This window comes from Sciurus vulgaris (genome assembly GCF_902686455.1).
Source record: "Sciurus vulgaris genome assembly, chromosome: 1".
NCBI classification, from domain to species: Eukaryota; Metazoa; Chordata; class Mammalia; order Rodentia; family Sciuridae; genus Sciurus; species Sciurus vulgaris.
Window position 1 is genome coordinate 149,041,580 of NC_136461.1, and position 18,128 is coordinate 149,059,707.

General features: G+C 38.2%; 1 long non-coding RNA gene across 2 annotated transcripts in view; it reads left to right on the forward strand.

The window, feature by feature from the left end:
• Positions 1 to 1,367: 1,367 nt before the first annotated feature.
• The window catches only part of LOC306657592, a 65,037-nt gene continuing 48,276 nt past the window's right edge, over positions 1,368 to 18,128 (forward strand). The window contains exons 1-2 of one of the 2 annotated variants that reach the window (XR_013762832.1): positions 1,368 to 1,521; positions 1,661 to 1,825. This is a non-coding gene — a long non-coding RNA (uncharacterized lncRNA). The remainder of the gene's footprint in view (positions 1,522 to 1,660; positions 1,826 to 18,128) is intronic. The other variant, XR_013762833.1, reaches the window with a different exon arrangement.

Genomic DNA, 18,128 nt, shown 5'->3' on the forward strand with positions numbered 1-18,128 from the left:
TGCTAACAATGCACTCTACCACCAAGCAATATGTGAGCAGTGTATGTGTGCGCGCGCACGCGTGCGTGTGTGTGTGTGTGTGTGTGTGTGTGTGAATTTGTATTTAAACTTATTTCTTCAGAATGTAGAATTGTTTCTGTCTGCCTGCTTTTTAAGTGCTAATATAGTATTTTCATGACTGCCTTTCACTGTTAGTGACTGGCAAACAAGTCAAATCCCACACTTGCAGAGTAGCAGGCTGATCCCATTTCCATTCTGCTTTAGCTACACTGCGTCACTGTTCTCCAACCAGAGTGCAAGAAATCAAGAAGCTGCTTCAACCCAGGATGACTTGCATCCCTTCAGTTCTCTATCAGAGTAGCACGAGTTATATTACCATGAAAATAAATTCCTGTCCCTTTCTATTTTCCTTTCAGAATCTTCCGGAAAAGATGGAAAAGAAAAGAGTGAAATTTCAAATCTTGAGATGTTCTTGGCAGGGACCTGATGTGGATCAGTTGGGGCTTTTCTTACTACTCACATCATCTTTAGATGTGCGTGGCCAGCATATGGCTCTGCATGTCTTCACATAATCAAGTAGAGTCTTGAAATTTCCAATACTCCTTGGAGAGAAGATGAGAGCAGTGGAAAAGGAGACGGGGAGAGGAGAGGACAAACAAACTAGTGCTAAGCAAGGAGCCTGGAAAGTGAGCCATGGGAAAGGAATAGCAGGAAATTCCATAAAGGATTTAAAGAACAAAGGTGTCATTAACAACTGCTTTGAGGTTCGTGGGCACACTGTAGTGTAACTGCCTCCGACACCCAACAGCCTTCAGTAACACTCTGCTGTGCAAAGCAACTTGTATTTGAGATTCTTTTGGCAACAATCTCCATGGATAAGTTAGTTAGCTTTCCATGACTGTGACCAAAATACCCAACCAGAACTATTCGAAGAAGGAAACCTCACAGTTTCAGAGGTTTAGTCAATGGTTGGCCAAGTCCACTCTGGGCCCAAGGCAGAACATCATGGCAGAAGGGTGTGGCAGAGAAATACTGCTTCACTCATGGTGGCCAGGAAACAGAAAAAGGGGTAGGAGCCACAAAAAGATGAACCCTTCCAGGGCACACCACTGTGGCCTATCTTCTCTAGCCACACACCACCTATCTACAGATACCACTCAGTCTATTCAAACAAGGATGGACTCATGTTAAGATTTGGATATAAGGTGTCCCTCCAATATATACAGAGATATTCAGAGGTGCAATGATTAGATTGTGAGAACTACAACCTAATCAGTTACCTCCCAGTTAGTCCACCCTGTTTTGGATAGACTAACTGGGACGTATGGCATCACTGGTGAGGTGAGTCACTCACTGGATGTGTGCTCTAGAAGGGTTCAGCTTCCCTGTGGCACCTCTCTGCTTCCTGGCCACCATAAGCAAACCAGCTTCCCTCCGCCATGCCCAGCTGCCTTGATCTTCTGCCCCACATTGGGTCCGGAGCAATGGAGACAGTCAACCTGGACTCAAATCTCTGAAACTGTGAGTCAAAACAAACTTTCCCTCTTCTAAGTTGTTTTTGTCAGGTATTTTGGTCACAGCAACTGCAAAGCTGGCTAATAACTGTTTCAACTCTCATAATCTAATCATTGAACCTCTGAATATTCCTGCATTAACACAGGTGCTTTGTGATGATACCACATATCCAAACCATAAAAATGGGGTACCAACTGATCTGTACCACACAATAAGGATCTTTAGGGGCAGAGAAGAGACCAGATCAGGAGAAGCTCAGACTTCAGTGGAAAAAGAAAATTCAATTTAAGCAAGAACTGACAGGAGAAAGGTAGTTTTCTGAGAATTCCTGGATTTGGAGTCTCTGTGTATATCTTTGTGGATGCGTGCATGTGTGTACATATGCCTGTGTTTGAGAAAGTAGCAGAAGATGCTGACTTTCTCACAAGATGTGGATGGCATTTGCAACATTTTAACTTAAAAAAACTTCACACTTAAGTTAACCCATAATTTTAAAGCACTAGGGGATTCTGCTGAGAATAATATTTTGTTTCCGTGATGAACACATTACAGATTAAAGGTTGGTGCTCTCCATAAACCACACTTGTATTGAGAGATATTATTGTGTGTGTTGCACAGATTGGATAGCTCAGACAGCTTGAGTCTCTACTAATGTAGCAAAACTGAGAGTTATAAAAGACACTATGTCTAGTAGGATTGCTTTAAACCAGATAATTTCTTCTGCATATGAAAACAAATCAGAAAGAGTCATATCATTTGTTATGGTGAGGTGTCCCCCAAGAGCTCACATGTGAGATGATTCAAGAAGGTTTAGAGGGGAAATGATTGGGTTATAAGAGCTTTGACCTAATTGTTCAATTAATCCCATGATGGGGATGAACTGAGTGGTAACTGAAGGTGGGTAGGGTGTGGCTGGAGGAGGTGAGATTGGGGGTGTGACTTTGGTGTATGTATTTTGTATCTGGCAAAAGGAGTTTCTCTGTCTCCTCTCTCTCTCCTTCCTGATCATCATGTGAACAGCTTTCCTCCACCACACTCTTCCGCTCTGATGCTCTGCCTCACCTTGAGCTCTGAGAAATGAAGCTGGCTGTCCATGGACTGAGTTCTGAAACCATGAGACCACAAATAAACTTCTCCCCTGCTAAAATTGTTCTGGTCAGATCTATTAGTCGCAGCAGTGAAAAAGCTAACTAAAACATGATTGAATACCAAGCTATTCACCATCACGTACAAAGTATACAGCCCATACCTCAGTGTAGGCCTTGCCCTTCCAGGCAGAAGATAATTCTCTGCCAAAGCCAGTGCTGCCCCAGGATGGTTGATGCAGAGTACAGCAAAGCACTACCTTCTTCCAGGTCCTGACAACTGCTTCTCCTTCTGCCTGAGCTACTTCCCACCTTCCCAGACAAACTGCACTGTTAATCAAGTAAACGGATGTGATACTCAAAAGAGGGCTATCTTGCCCTAAGCCTTCTTATGCTTCCCATTCAGGAAGAACAGCCTCCCTAACTCCACTGCCATCCCATTGGACTCTACATGGTCATTTTCTTTTTCTTTTTCTTTTTCTTTCTTTCTTTCTTTCTTTTTTTCTTTCTTTCTTTCTTTCTTTCTTTCTTTCTTTCTTTCTTTCTTTCTTTCTTTCTTTATTTATTTATTTTTTAACACAGACAAGCAACACTTTGTTATGAAATTGCCTGGGGTTAAAATTTATTCGAAAAAGTTAGAAAACTAAAGCAACATTCTTCCAAAAGTGGTTATTATTAGCTCCATTTTACAATAAAGGTAAGTGAGATTCTGGAGAAGTAAAACCAGAAAGTTTTGAGAACAATCTTTGATTCAGAATCCCATATTCAATTTGAGGACTACATAGGTGTCATTGGGGAAATCATGGCAAAAAATGCTTGCTTTGGATGGAACTTGATACATGGTCATTTTCAATCATAGCTCAATAAGCCCTGTGGAGAGCATCAGCCATAGTAACTGAAAAATTCTGGGATAACTGAGAGAGTTTTTTTTTTAATAATTTATTTATTTTGATTCATTGTAAACAAATGGAGTACAATTTGTTTCTCTGGTTGTACATGAAGTAGAGTCATACAATTTATGTAATCATACATGTACATAGGGTAATGATGTTTGTCTCAATCTGTTTTTTTTCCCTTCCCCTCACCCCTCCCACTCCTCTTTTTCCTCTATACAATCCATCCTTCCTCCATTCTTGCCTCGCTCCCACCCCCCATTATATATCATCATCTGCTTATCAAGGAGATCATTTGGTCTTTGGTGTTTTGAGATTGGCTTATCTCGCTTAGCACAATATTCTCCAACTTCATCCATTTGCTTGCAAATGCCATAATTTTATTCTTCTTTATGGCTGAGTAATATTCCATTGTGTATATATACCACAATTTCTTTATCCATTCATCAATTGAAGGGCATCAAGGTGGTTCCACACTCTAGCTATTGTGAATTGAGCTGCTATAAGCATTGATGTGACTTTGCCACATGGTATGCTGATTTTAAGTCCTTTGGGTATTTTCTGAGGAGTGGGATAACTGGGTCAATGATGGTTACATTCCAAGCTTTCTGAGGAATCTCCATACTGCTTTCCAGAGTGGCTGCACTAATTTGCAACCCCACCAGCAATGTATGAGTGTACCTTTTTCCCACATCCTCGCTAACACCTATTGTTGCTTCTATTCTTGATAATCTCCATTCTAATTGGGGTGAGATCTTAGGGTAGTTTTGATTTGCATTTCTCTTATTACTAGAGATGTTGAACATTTTTTCATATATCTGTTGATTGTTTGTAGATCTTCTATGAAGTGTCTGCTCATTTCCTTGGCCCATTTGGTGTTTGAGTTATTTGTATTCCTGGTGTAAAGTTTTTTGAGTTCTTTATAGATTTGTGTTCTTTACAGATTAGTGCTCTATCTGAAGTGTGTGTGGCAAAGAATTTCTCCCACTCTGTAGGCTCTGTCTTCACATTGCTTATTGTTTCCTGTGCTGAGAAAAAGCTTTTTAGTTTGAATCTATTACTGATTCCTGCTTTTATTTCTTGTGCTATGGGAGTCATGTTAAGGAAGTACGATCCTAAGCCAACAAGATGAAGATTTGAACCTACTTTTTCTTCTATAAGGTGCAGGATCTCTGGTCTGATTTTAAGGTCCTTGATCCATTTTGAGTTGAGTTTTGTGCAGGGTCAGAGATAATGGGTTTAGTTTCATTTTATTGCATATGAATTTCCAGTTTTCCCAGCACCATTTGTTGAAGAGGCTATCTTTTCTCCATTATATGTTTTTGGCACCTTTGTCTAGTATGAGAAAACTGTATTTGGGTTTGTCTCTGTGTCCTCTATTCTGTACCATTGATCTACCGGTCTGTTTCGGTGCCAATACCATGCCGGTTTTGTTACTATTGCTCTGTAGTATAGTTGAAGTTCTGGTATTGTGATACCCCCTGCTTCACTATTCCTGCTAAGGATTGTTTTAGCTATTCTGGGTCTTTTAGTCTTCCAAATGAATTTCATGATTGCTTGCTCTATTTCTATGAGGTACGTCATTGGAATTTTAATTGAAATTGCATTGAATTTGTATAGCACTCTTGGTAGTATGGCCATTTTGACAATATTAATTCTGCCTATCCAAGAACATGGGAGATCTTTCCATCTTCTAAGGTTTTCTTTCATTTCTTTCTTTAGTGTTCTATTGTGCTCATTGCAGAGGTCTTTCACCTCTTTTGTTAGATGGATTCCCAAGTATTTTTATTTTCTTTGAGGCTATTGTGAATGGGGTAGTTTTCCTAAATTCTCTTTCAGAGGATTCATCACTTATGAATAAAAATGCATTAGATTTATGAGCATTGATTTTATATCCTGCCACTTTACTGAATTCATTTATGAGTTCCAGAAGTTTTCTGGTGGATCATAGCTCAACAAGCCCTGTGGAGACCATCAGCCATACATAGTAACTGAAAAATTCTGGGATAACTGAGGGAGTTTTAAAGAAGAAAGGTGCTTTTGACATTGGATTAGTCAACACTCTGTACCTCTCTGTTGCATTGCAAGTTTTTGCTTATAGTGTACTTGAGGGTCCCTGAGTATAGCATGAGTCATTCTTGTTGTGGGGACCCTATCTACTCCTCTTGCCCTTGAATCCCAGGTTCTTCTGTCATTGGTGCTTATTAATAGATGTGTGTTACATGGATAAGTTAATAAATTAGTGGATGTTTGGATGAATGGGTCACATGTGTATGTATGTATGTATGTGTATATATATATATATATATATATATATATATATATATATATATATATCACTGTGTAAAGAAGAAAATGTATCTATGAACTGAGGTAACCAGAAAGGAAACTGCTTACGATGACTCTTATTTATAATCACAAATTACATCACATATAAACATCTAGTACTTAGCAATAGAGGAGAATAAGAAAGAGATTGAGGATAGATTAATTGACAACCTGTCACCACAAATAAGGAAATAAACCCCAAAGCCTAGAGGGTAAGTTATATCACTTTTTGTGGTGAAAAAAGCACCTTCATTTAGGTTGCATGTATAAATCAACCATTTCAGAACTTGATCTGAGAACCGACAGGACATACTCTATAATTCATGGGGTCCAATGTAGAATAAAAATGCAGAGCCTTGTGTTCAAAAATTAGGAATTTCAAGACAGAACACATTATCCATATGTCTAAACAGTAAATTTTTTTTTTTTTTTTTTGCTTCCTAATCCATTTAGTTGTTTAAACAAGGTCTTTGCTTGGCATTTAATAAATGCTTGATAAATGTTTAACCAACAAAAACCTATTCTCTTTCACCTCAATAAAACAAAAATTTCATCAAAATTCCTTGTTAGTGGCAAAAAGAGAAAAGTGAGAGAGAGAAATCTGTCATACAAGGGTACTTATATATGTAAACCCTTGAATATCTGTGGTAATGTTTGAAAGCTACATTCAAAAACATTCCCTCAACTAAGACATAGGTTAAATATTGCATTTCCTAAGTTCCAGTGATGAGCTAAATATATCTCAGTCTGGCCTTTCAAGGCACATTTGTAAAGCAATAGAAAATGACATTTTCTCCTCTTTTTGGAGGATCCTTTCCACACTAGAGTGTGAACCACAGCTCCCTTGCACTGATCCCACTCAGAATATTTACTCCTAGCTCCTCTGGTAGTGATCAATCTGTGTCAAGCATTTTCTATGTGCCATTCAGTACCCTATTCTGTTTTGATGTCCCTTTCGTCAGTTCCATTGTTCTACTCTGGGTGACTTTATCACATGATAGTCTGAGTCCTTTCAAATCAGATCTGAAAAATTAGCTTTGTTTTTGTAGCATTTATCTATTGTTGGAAACTTGTTTTAATATGCTTTGTTTCATTGATTACTAACATCCATCTGACACCTATAGACTCCTTGCCCTTTATTGTCTAGGACCTACGAGACATTATACTAGACACCTGAACATACTTTAACTCACAGCCAGAATTATCTGGGCAGACAAAAACATAATCGTATTATGAAGGACTTGAATATTTATAAGTATCAATAAGATGCTGAAAATGGTTTCTCTAAATAAAACTTAATATACTTAAACATTTATTTAAGTTATTGGGAACCTAGAGATCATATAAAGTTGCTATTGTGCAAAAGTCTTGTCTTTGTGTGGTCCTGGGAGAGGTTAGGAGGTTGAGATCTAAAATATAGTTTTTCTACAATTGCCTCAGGGAAAATATGTCCTAGTTTGTTCTTATGGCCTCTGGGGTTAAATCATTTTTAGCCAGTTACATTTCTCCTTTCAACTGATTAGCAGGTAAAACTGATAGAAAGCCCTTGAATAAATACTTCTTACATAAGTGGGACTGATTTACTGGGACTTGGTTCAGTCAGATTTCCTAAGGGCTCTCACAGCTAAATTTTGTTCAGAAGCATCATCATTGAAGTTGATTATACCACTTTACCAGAGAATCTATTGCACATAAGAATTTTGATTTAACTTTGTTTAAATTATATTTCTTTACAAGATATTTGGTATAAACCAACACAGACCAAGATAGAAAAATAACTGCAGAATATATTCACTTTTCTTTCTAAGGCTTCTGAAGGTCATCTCAAGGTAGCAAGTGACACATCCCCAGACTCCATTCTCAAAGAGGCAATGTTGTGGTTCAAAGGTAAAGGGAAGGCTAACTCAATGTTTTCTTGTGTCTCTTAGAAAAGCATGGCCATTTTCTGTGGGGGAGTGCAGGGTGAGCAGAATACAGATGTGTGGTCAAAGAGAACTGGCAGAAATAGCAGCTTGGGACTTTACAAATGTCTGAGTAGCACTCTTGTGCACCTGTGTGCTGCTTACAAGCTAAGCTACATTAAAATAGACTGAAAATAAGAGAAACTGCCTTAGAGACTGAAAGGATGAAGCAGAGACAAATGGAAAATGAGATTAGGTCTTTTATTATTATTATGTTTTATTTATCTTTTAATTTTTTACAGATTGCATTTTGATTCATTGTACACAAATGGGGTACATCATTTCATTTCTATGGTTGTACACGATTAGATTCATACCATTCATGTAACCATACATGTAAATAGGGCAATGATGTCTGTCTCATTCCACCATTTTTCATACCCTCCTCCCTCTCATTTATCTTAATGACGGTGTGAGATTATACGGCAAGGCCTCCCAATCTGTAGGTATGTCAGGAAGCTTCTGGATTTGTGTCCCTTTATCCACTCAGTTGTTGTATCCTGTGTGACTTTATCTGATTATAGTTTGAATCCTTTCAAATCAGTTCTGTTTTCAAATGACAGAAGGCCCAATTCAAACTAGCTAACTGGCAACAGAAGTTATTGGCTTCCTTAACTGCAAGTCCAATGGTAAGATGGGCTTCAGCATGGGTTGAATAAGCAATTTCAGCTTCATGTATCTGCATTTCCCGCTTCTTTCCTCTTGGCTGGGTGCCAGCCTCGTCCTTCAGGAGGGACTACAACGGTGGAGGCAGCTCTGTGATTCCCGTTTATATCTGGAGAGAGAGAGACACTTCTTGAAGTTCTTCAGGAAAAATAAGAAGGTAAATCCTTAGGAGCCTACTCTTCAATTTCATTGACCCTTGTTGGATCACATGCCCACTCAGGAAGCAATCACTGGCAGAAGAGGTGGTATTCTACTTCTCAATCAGCAGGTCTCATCTCTGGGTCTGCTGTTTAGTTAACTTGAAGTCTCATCAGACCTGCATGGAAACTCCATCAACTGTATAATGCTAGGTTGTTTAAAAGATAAATTTCATTTTTCCATTGCAGAAAATAGAATTATTTTTAAGAACATTCGGATAGCATATTTTGTGGTGAGGTTCTTTCTATTATAAGAGGAAAAACAAAGCATTTCTTTAGAAATAAGTATTTCCTTCTCTTATGATGAATTTATTGTTTTCTATTATGGAAATGATATTATTCCCTTTAGAAAAATGTAAAATTTCACAGAAGGGTAAAGAAAAAATATAAATGTTATATGTAATTTCTCACCATCATTAGCATTCTGAAAAGCTCTTGCTACTCTGTTTTCTATGCATGTTTGTTTATCACATATTCTCTTGGTTACTAATGACAGAATTCCTTGTTCAGCTGACTTACAAAAAAATAATAATTTAGGGAAAGCACACTGGAGATATTCCAGGAAACTTGAGGGCAGCCGAACTGTACATGGAAGGCAAGCAGGTGTTTAGGGAGGAGAAGCTCTACTCTCTCTTTGCAGCCCAGCTTTCTTTGCTTTGGCATGTCAGATGGTCCAACATGGCCACCCATAGATTTCAAGCGCATCTTCTTTATCCATTAAGAGCAACTCCAGGTTCCTGGGAGAGTCAATCTGCTTTACCGAGCTTATGCTAGGAGAAAAAATAGAATAGAATAGAATAGAATAGAATAGAATAGAATAGAATAGAATAGAATAGAATAGAATAGAATAGAATAGAATAGAGTAGAATAGAGTAGAGTAGAGTAGAGTAGAGTAGAGTAGAGTAGAATAGAATAGAATAGAATAGAATAGAATAGAATAGAATAGAATAGAATAGAATAGAATAACATGGCTACTGAGGACCCAGCCTTAAATATAGGTAGTGGGTCATTTATCAGAGAAGGAGAACCAGTGTCCCCTGGACAGATGTCCCAAAGTGTACTACTGCTGTGGCTCCTGTTACACTACCATTGCTACACTACTGCTACCACAGACACAAAAGCTACCCATGAAAACATGTAAATGTCATTGAGACAATCCTAAATATGAAGTTGTCTTTAAAAGAAAATTTTCCAACCATTCCAACATGAATATATCTCTCCCATATTGTTTTAATTGCTTCCAAAAAACATTTAGTGTCTGTTTAGCATTCCTTATAATGAATAGACTATTCTTAGCTATCCAACAACTAAAGAGTAAATATTTACAACATTCTCAATTTTTTGCTAAATTATGCTTAAATAGAAATGTCTATAGTGAATGGAATCTCTTTTTTTTTTTTTTTTTTTTTTTTTTTTTTTTTTGGTACTAGGGATTGAACCCAGGAGCACTTAACCACTAAGATACGTCCCAAGTCCTTTATATATATTTTATTTAGAGACAGAATCTCACCAAGTTGCTTAGGGCCTCACTAAGTAGCTGAGGTTGGCTTTGAACTCATGATCCTCCTGCCTCAGTCTCCTGAGCTGCTGTGATTATGGGAGTATAATCCCATTGCACCTGGCTAGAATGAAATCTTAAGAGTAGAAATACTGGGGGCACAAGTTTCATTAAATCTCTTGATGCACAATTGCTAAATTATTTTCCAGAAAGGTTTACTAAATTGAATTTCTTGCAGCAATTTTAGAAAGTCCTCATTTTGTAGAGTGAATCTTTGAGAAGATGGAATCTAATCATCCAGAGATATCCCTTCCAATGAACCATGTCATCACCTCAAAACAATTTTATAGACGCTGTAGACTTTATTCTAACCATTTTATTTAAGTAGAATTGCCAGCTGGCACCTGCTTTCTACCCTTTGCCTAGCAGTTGAGAATTCTGAATTTCAGTCTCTCTCTCTCTCTCTCTCTCTCTCTCTCTCTCTCTCTCTCTCTCTCCTGAAAGCCTGTCATCATCAGAGTCTGAAGACTGGTTTGATGTTGTCCTTCTAGCTTTAGAGCAGGGCACAGGTGAGAAGAGGCTCTTCTGTTTTGACACATGTGCCTGAGGAGTGATGTCAGAAACCAGGTCTTGATGAACACCAGGTTGGATTGAGAGAAAATTCTCCAAAACCAACCCTCAGTCAAGAGGAACTCAAAGTTGAAAGCCAAAAAGGTGGAGGATCCAGAGGGGTAGAGGGATAATGAAGGCAGGTCTGCAGGTATCCGGAAGACAGTGGACTAGAGCAAGTTTGTGTATGGGCTGAGGCTGGCTGGAGAGCCTGTCCCCTCTTTAAACTTGCTGCTCCTCAGTTCCAGTCATTGCTACTTTGAGAAATAGCAATTTCTCAAAGGGATTCAAAACCTTTTTGAAAGAAACCAGAAATAATGAATTTTTTATAAATTTAATTTTTCAAATGTTTCAATAAAAAGCTGTTTATTCTGTGATTTAACTCATTTAGTATAAAGTATTCTAGGTGCATATATGTGGTAGGATTGACTTTTCTTTAAGGGCAAATAATATTCAGTTGTGTGTATAGACCACATATTCTTTGTCCATTCATGTGTCATTGGAGTTTGGACGGCTTCCACTTCTTGGCTATTGTGAACAATGCCACAGCGATCATGGGAGTGTACATATCTCTAAAGAGCCTAATTTCAATTATTTTTTTTTTATATATTCCCAGAGTAGAATGGCCAGATCACATGGTAGTTCTACTTTTAGTTTTCTGAGAAACCACAATAGTCTTTTCCATAGCTGCTGCACCATTTTACATTCCTTCGTGTACAAGTGTTCCAATTCCTCTACATCCTCAGTAACACTTGTTCTCTTTTGTTTTTGTTTTTTTTCAATAGCTATCCTAACAGGTGTGAAGTGACTGCATGATTCCACTTACATACAGTACATGAAATAGTCAAACTTACAGGTGTAAAAGAACAGGGATTACCCAGGACTAGGGGAGGGGGAAATGGGAGCTGTCGTGCAATGGTATAAAGCTACAATTACACAGATGAGTAAGTTCTAGAAAGCTGCTGTATCACATTGTGCCTGAAGCTGACAAAGCAGTATTGTACACTTAAAAATGGTTAAGAGGTTTGATCTCATAATTGTTTTTCATGAAGAAGAAGAAGAAGAAGAAGAAGAAGAGGAGCAGGAAGAGGAGGAGGAGGGAGAAGAGGAAGGGAAGGAGGAGGAGGAGAAGCAGCAGGACACAAGGAAACTTTTGGTGGTAACAGATATATGTATTACCTTGTTCATGATGATGATATCACAGTCATAGTCAAATGTCCAAATTCATCTAATTGTATGTATCAAATATATGAAGGTTTTAAATATCAATTATGACTCAATACAACTGTAAAAGAAGATAGGATCAAAATGAAAGAGCAAATAAAAAAAATTTTCAAAATTTTAAAAAATACCCACTATATTTGGCAAGCAGAGTTATGGTCCAGCTATGGCCCACGTTTGTGACCTCTGATGTGGCGTAATGAAAACTGGAGTATGGTCCCATGTTCAATTCTTTAAGGGGTTCACAGGGCCACAGACGTGGTACAGTTGGAAACCCTTGAAGGTTTAAGAGATATACTTAGGCAAATATGAAGCTGATTAGAAGGTTCACATAGGAAATGCTCTTGTCTATAAGTAGTAATATCTTTATAAAAGGAGAGCTTCCATCTTATAGAAAAAATAACTTTTACCTTGGCTAAGTCTCTACTTACATAAATAGAAAATATTGTCACATTCTTATGCAAAGAGTACCTACTCTGTAAAGGAATAAATATGTGAAATAATGTGCTCAGGTACTGATTTAAGTGACTAGCCCCAGCAAGCCTGGATTCTGGACATTTTTATAATGTATCACTTAAGCATGTAGATAAGTTCCAGATAAGACATCGATTTGTGATGCTCAGTCTAAAACTAGAACCAGAGCCTAGTCAGTATTTCCCTTTAGATTCTCACTCCTTTATACTCTGCTGTCATCCACGTCCCTGGGATCGTCATAAATCTGATTACAGAAACAAGAGTCTATGTGCAGGAAGGAAAGCAGACTTTGTGTTGAAAGGCAATGGACATGGCTGTTTTGACTGGCTTTCTTCCCTCAGGAAACCTTAGTGGCTCTACCTATCACGCCAGTAATTCTGTGCATTGCACATGAAGCCTTTGGAGTCATAGCCTTCCGGGGGTCCTTCATTATGTTCACCTCTCTACTTGCAGGAGAACAGAGCTCCCCTGGGCATGCCTCCCACGTCACCAGCACCAGTGAGTAATGCTGCCTCAGCTGGGCACTCTCGTGGTTGTAATCTGTCCCTGGTGATAGAAACCTGGAAAAGAAACCTATGTTGAAACACTTTCTCAAGATATGGACATACATTTCAAGCTACAACCTTATTGCTCCCTTTGGCTAGCAGTGGTTTAGCAGAACAGTCAACATAGAGGCTTTTGAAATAGACCAACAATTAGAGCTTTTGGTGTGGGAGCTGCTGCTCACTTTCTGCAAAATTTTATGCTGTGTGGGATTGGTAGTGGGGAACAGAGTTTAGCCTGCATGCTAAATTAAATATGCAATACGTGTGCCCGTACGTACATGGTGCAGAATTAGAAAAGAATAAAATACAGCTGTGGAAAGAATCTCATCATAAACTCTTAGTTTATCAGGAACAATGTCTTCCTCATTGCTGTATTCCCAGGAATTTTATCTGACTTGTACCTCTGGTCTTATATGAGGCCCTTATATACAAACAAGTATCCAATAAATATTAGGGAAATGAATGAACTCAGAAATGTTTCCATTGCTCATGCTACCTTGCTTATTTGTCCTCCTTCAAACTATTCCTGAACACAGAATTGGCAATGATCTTTAGAGTCAGTGCAGCCTCTGTTCTGTGAAGTGTTAGAGTCATGAGAGAAAAAAAATATTACTCCTGGGAATTCCTTTTAAAGATGTTATACATGTAGGCAAATAGATGAAATTGGAGAATATCATGCTAAGTGAGATAAGCCAATCTCAAAAAACCAAAGGACGAATGATATCGCTAATAAGTGGACGATGACACATAATGGGGGGAGGGAGGGGTTAGTGTTAGGGTTAGAGTTAGGGTTAGGGAGGGGGGCAAGAATGGAAGAAGGAAGGACTGTGTAGAGGGAAAAGAGGGGTGGGAGGGGTGGAGGAAGGGAAAAAATAACAGAATGAATCAAACAACATTACCCTATGTAAATTTATGATTACACAAATGGTATGCCTTTACGCCATGTACAAACAGAGAAACAACATGTATCCCATTTGTTTACAATAAAAAAAAATTGAAAAAAAAGATGTTATACAATACAACAATCTTCTGCCATGGAATATTTTTAAATTAGTTTTATATTCTGGTATAGGTATGGAAAAATCTGCATAAATATATACTGGGCTGTCAACGGGTCATTTCTAAGGGAACATTGAATATTTATTTCCCAAGTTTACATGTTTTTGCAAAGCCTGGTTGTCTTTGACAGAAAATGTATAGTGTTTTTGTAAACAGAAAAACACCATCTATTTTTGAAATAATTAAGTTTAATTTGCTTGCACTCATTTTGTATTAATCAAATGATCTCTTCTTTCATATATTTAGGAGGTATTTTGAACTCACCAGAAAATCTTTATCCATCAGTGTGGGCTATCTCTGAGGTAATTAAGCAACATTGTATACTGATTTAGATTAGATTTAAGTGTACAGGATTATATTTCCTGAACTTCTACGGCTGCATAGCACTTAAGTCCTTAAGTTTCAAATTTACGATACCCCAGGAAATTTAGATGGAGAGGAACGTAGATTCCTAATGATGATTATTTGAAAGAACTTTACAGGTAATATAATACAACCTTCCCTGCCATGCTGGTTTCCCCCTGTGTCAATACCCATCTATCTGGTCGTTCCTGCTCTGTCCCCTGGAGCTACACGGACAGGGCTCCCTCTACCTGCTGGAGACTGACAAAAACCGCTTACTAATTGGTAATGTACCTAGGATAACATTAGTTGGAAGTAGACAGAAGAGCCTAGTGAAGAATAAGTGGATGGGGTATGAATTTGTTTTGGAAATGATTCTTCATTTGTTTCATACAATGTTAAAGCACAGAGCAGTTTTTGTTTTCTTTACGAGAGCAAGGAAAAATGTAAACTGGCTTTAGATAACAAATAAGTGTCTGGCCTTACTGAGATATCAAAATTTCCAAAGGGAAATAACAAAATACTTTTTAGGTAACTTAGGTGTAGTCCATATCTAGATAAGGGGAAAGCAAACCTTGGTAGTGTCCACCAATTCTGCTCCCAGGTACAGAGTGATAGGCCTCTGTAGGGGTGATTTCTACCTATGGTGTTCTAAAGACTCTGCTCTTGGATGTGGCCTAGAGTTGAACTATCATACAGTGAGAGGAGCGTAGTGAGAGTACAGAACACTGGAACCCAAAATACTTCATGCTGCTGTGGGTTCATCCCTGTGCTGAGTCATCACTTCTCTTAATTCCATCACTGCAGGTTGTACAGCTCACCCCAGGCAAACTTCTGATAATGAGCAGATGATGATGTAGGAGGCCCTGGACAGGCTGATCAAGGTGTTCCCCCAGGCTGACTGATGAATCAATCAGCATCCTTGGGGATGAGTTCAAATTTGCTCTGTCATCTCAAGACTATTTTCTCCGCTGGAGACACTGGGATTTGGTGAAGACTTGATCCAAACATCTTGTCAAGATCCATGTGTTAGGTTTCCCCAGAACTCTTTAGTGTCACTACTCAGATGCCAATCCTTCCAAATGAGTATATGACCTATTAACCTTTCCTTTGTTTCACTTCTGAACTTTAAAACAGAACAGAAATAAATAATAACTCCTTCACTCAGAAGGAAAGAGAAGATAGACAATAAAGTAAGGTCTACAGTTGGAGAGATAACCTTGAAAATTATATAAAAATACGTACTCTTCAGAATTAGGAAAAGGAGGGAACTTTGGACATATCTTGGACATATCGAAGTGAAAGAGTGGTATATTCTTTTTTCTGCACTTGCCGTTAGAACTGACCACAAACTCAGTGGCTTAAAACAACACAAGTTTACCTTTTCACAGTTGTTTGCATTATAAATCTATCTGGTCTTATTGAACCAAAATTAAAGGGTTGGCTGGGTTGAAATCTTCCAGAGGGGAAGATTCTGGAAGTGGGAGAATCTGTTTTGTGCCTTTTCCAGCCTCTGGAAGAGCCCACAGTCTTTGGTTCCTGGCCTCTTACTCCCTTTTCAAAGCCAATAATGTCCAGTTGACTCTTTTTCACAGTGTATCCCTTTGATATTAACTTCTGCTTCTCTCTTCCAATTTAGAGGACTCTAGTGATTATATTGGGCCAGCCTAGATAATCCAGGCTAATCTTTCTATTCTAAAGTCAACTAATTAGAAACCTAAATCCATCCACAATCTGCATTGCCCCTCGCTATCATGTGAGCCAAGATTATCACAAACTCTAGGGATTTGGATATGGGGCATCTTTGATAGCCCATTATTCTGCCCACACAGATGGAAGTTGAAGAAACTTGGGCAGAATGGTTTGCTTTTAATAAATTGAAGATGTGATCCTTTTTTCAAAGTGAGAAAGAAAGGATAAGACTGGAATTCTTTCTGTTTTCAGGAAGTCAAAAACAAAAAAAAAAAGCACAGTGAAGGGTCCCAGCAGCTGGGGCTTCCATGGTATGAAGTCTACTTTGTTGACTGATGATCCAATTCCTTATTTACACTTAATTGTTTCTGTTTCTCCCTTAGGTCATAAATAATAATGAGGGGGGCAGCTGTGTCTACTTTGTTCACAGCTGTATCCCCTACACCTAACATCCATCTAGGCACTAAGTAAATACCTGCTGACTTATTTAAATAAATCTTTCTAGATAGCCTGACACTACCATACTTGCAGATTTCAAATGGCTTTATTAGAAACAAAATTCCAAATCTCTACAATCACCTACAGCTCAGAGCGGGGTTTCCGCACCATATGGTTCAGTCTCTCCGAGCTCAACAGGCCCATGATCCCACTTCACTCCCTTGGCCAGCTGTTCTGCATTGGTTCCCAGCTCTCCTAGGTACTTTGTGACTTGCCAGGATGGTGTTTATTTTGGTGTCTGATAACTCAATTCTCTCACTGTAGTCCAAATCCCTGATTTCTTTTATTTTTTTATTTAAAAATTTTATTGTTTCATTAAAATACATAATGAGATTCATTGTGATATAGTCAGAACTGCACATTATATAAACTGTATAATTTGATCTGTTTCCTTCCCTAGTACCTCCACTTTTCTTTTCCTCCTTCCCTTCCCTCATTCTACCATCTACTCCTCTACTAGTCTCCCATCTATTTCTAGGAGATACCCTTTCTACTCTAGTTTCCATACGTAAGAGAAAACATATAACCCTTGTCTACCTGCGCCTGGCTTATTTTACTTAACATGATGCTTTCCAGTTCCATCGTATTCCTGGAAATGACATAATTTCATTCTTCTTTATGGCTGAGTAAAACTCCATTGTGTTATATACCACATTTTCTTTATCTATTTATCTGTAGATAGATGCCTAGGTTGGCTATAACATGGCTATTGTAAATTGCACTGCTATAAATCCGGACATGCATATAACTCTATAATATGGTGTCTTTAATTCTTTTGTAAATCCCTAATTTCAGTGACCTAGATTGGGGTCCTTTCTTTTAAAAGCATTCAGCAGCTTGCCAGGGTGGTTAATTTTCTAACAGATTCATTAAGGTAAAATTGATATACCAAAAAAGACAAAAACCCTGCACACATTTGAAGTATATAATTTGATGAGTTTAACATATGTAGATACCATGAAACCATCACTGTAATCAAAGTAGTAAACATATCTATCATTTCCCAAAGTTTTCTCCTATTCTTGATTTGTTGGGTTTTTTTTTTTTTTCTGTTTTACTTTATATTTTTGTTGTAAGAATACTTAACATGAGATGCATCACTTGACAAACAAGTGAATAATAAAATATTAACTACAAGCCCAAGGTTGTACAGCAGATTTTACAGAGGCTTCTTAAAGGATAATGCTCTCTGTAAGCTCCTAAGTTGACCCAAGGACCATGAGGTGCCCATTGTAGTGTCCTTTGTCCCTAAGCCCTCCTATCTTTGCATTTCAGGTGAAGTCATCTGGTCATGATGACACTAGAGTGGCCCTTGGGAACAATGTTTCATTGACAACAGTTAGTTACCTCATATTAAATTTCAGTCGCAATACTATGTCAGGTCTGGCCTTGACCCTCACATTTCAGATTACAGTGGACTTGAATTACGTAATTCTGAGCTAAATATTCCCTTCAGATGTGAAGTTGGCTCTCCTGATTCATTGAGATCAGGGCACCTTCTAAGTGTTGTTTTTCTGTTTGGAATGATGCATTTGTGCTGTCTGT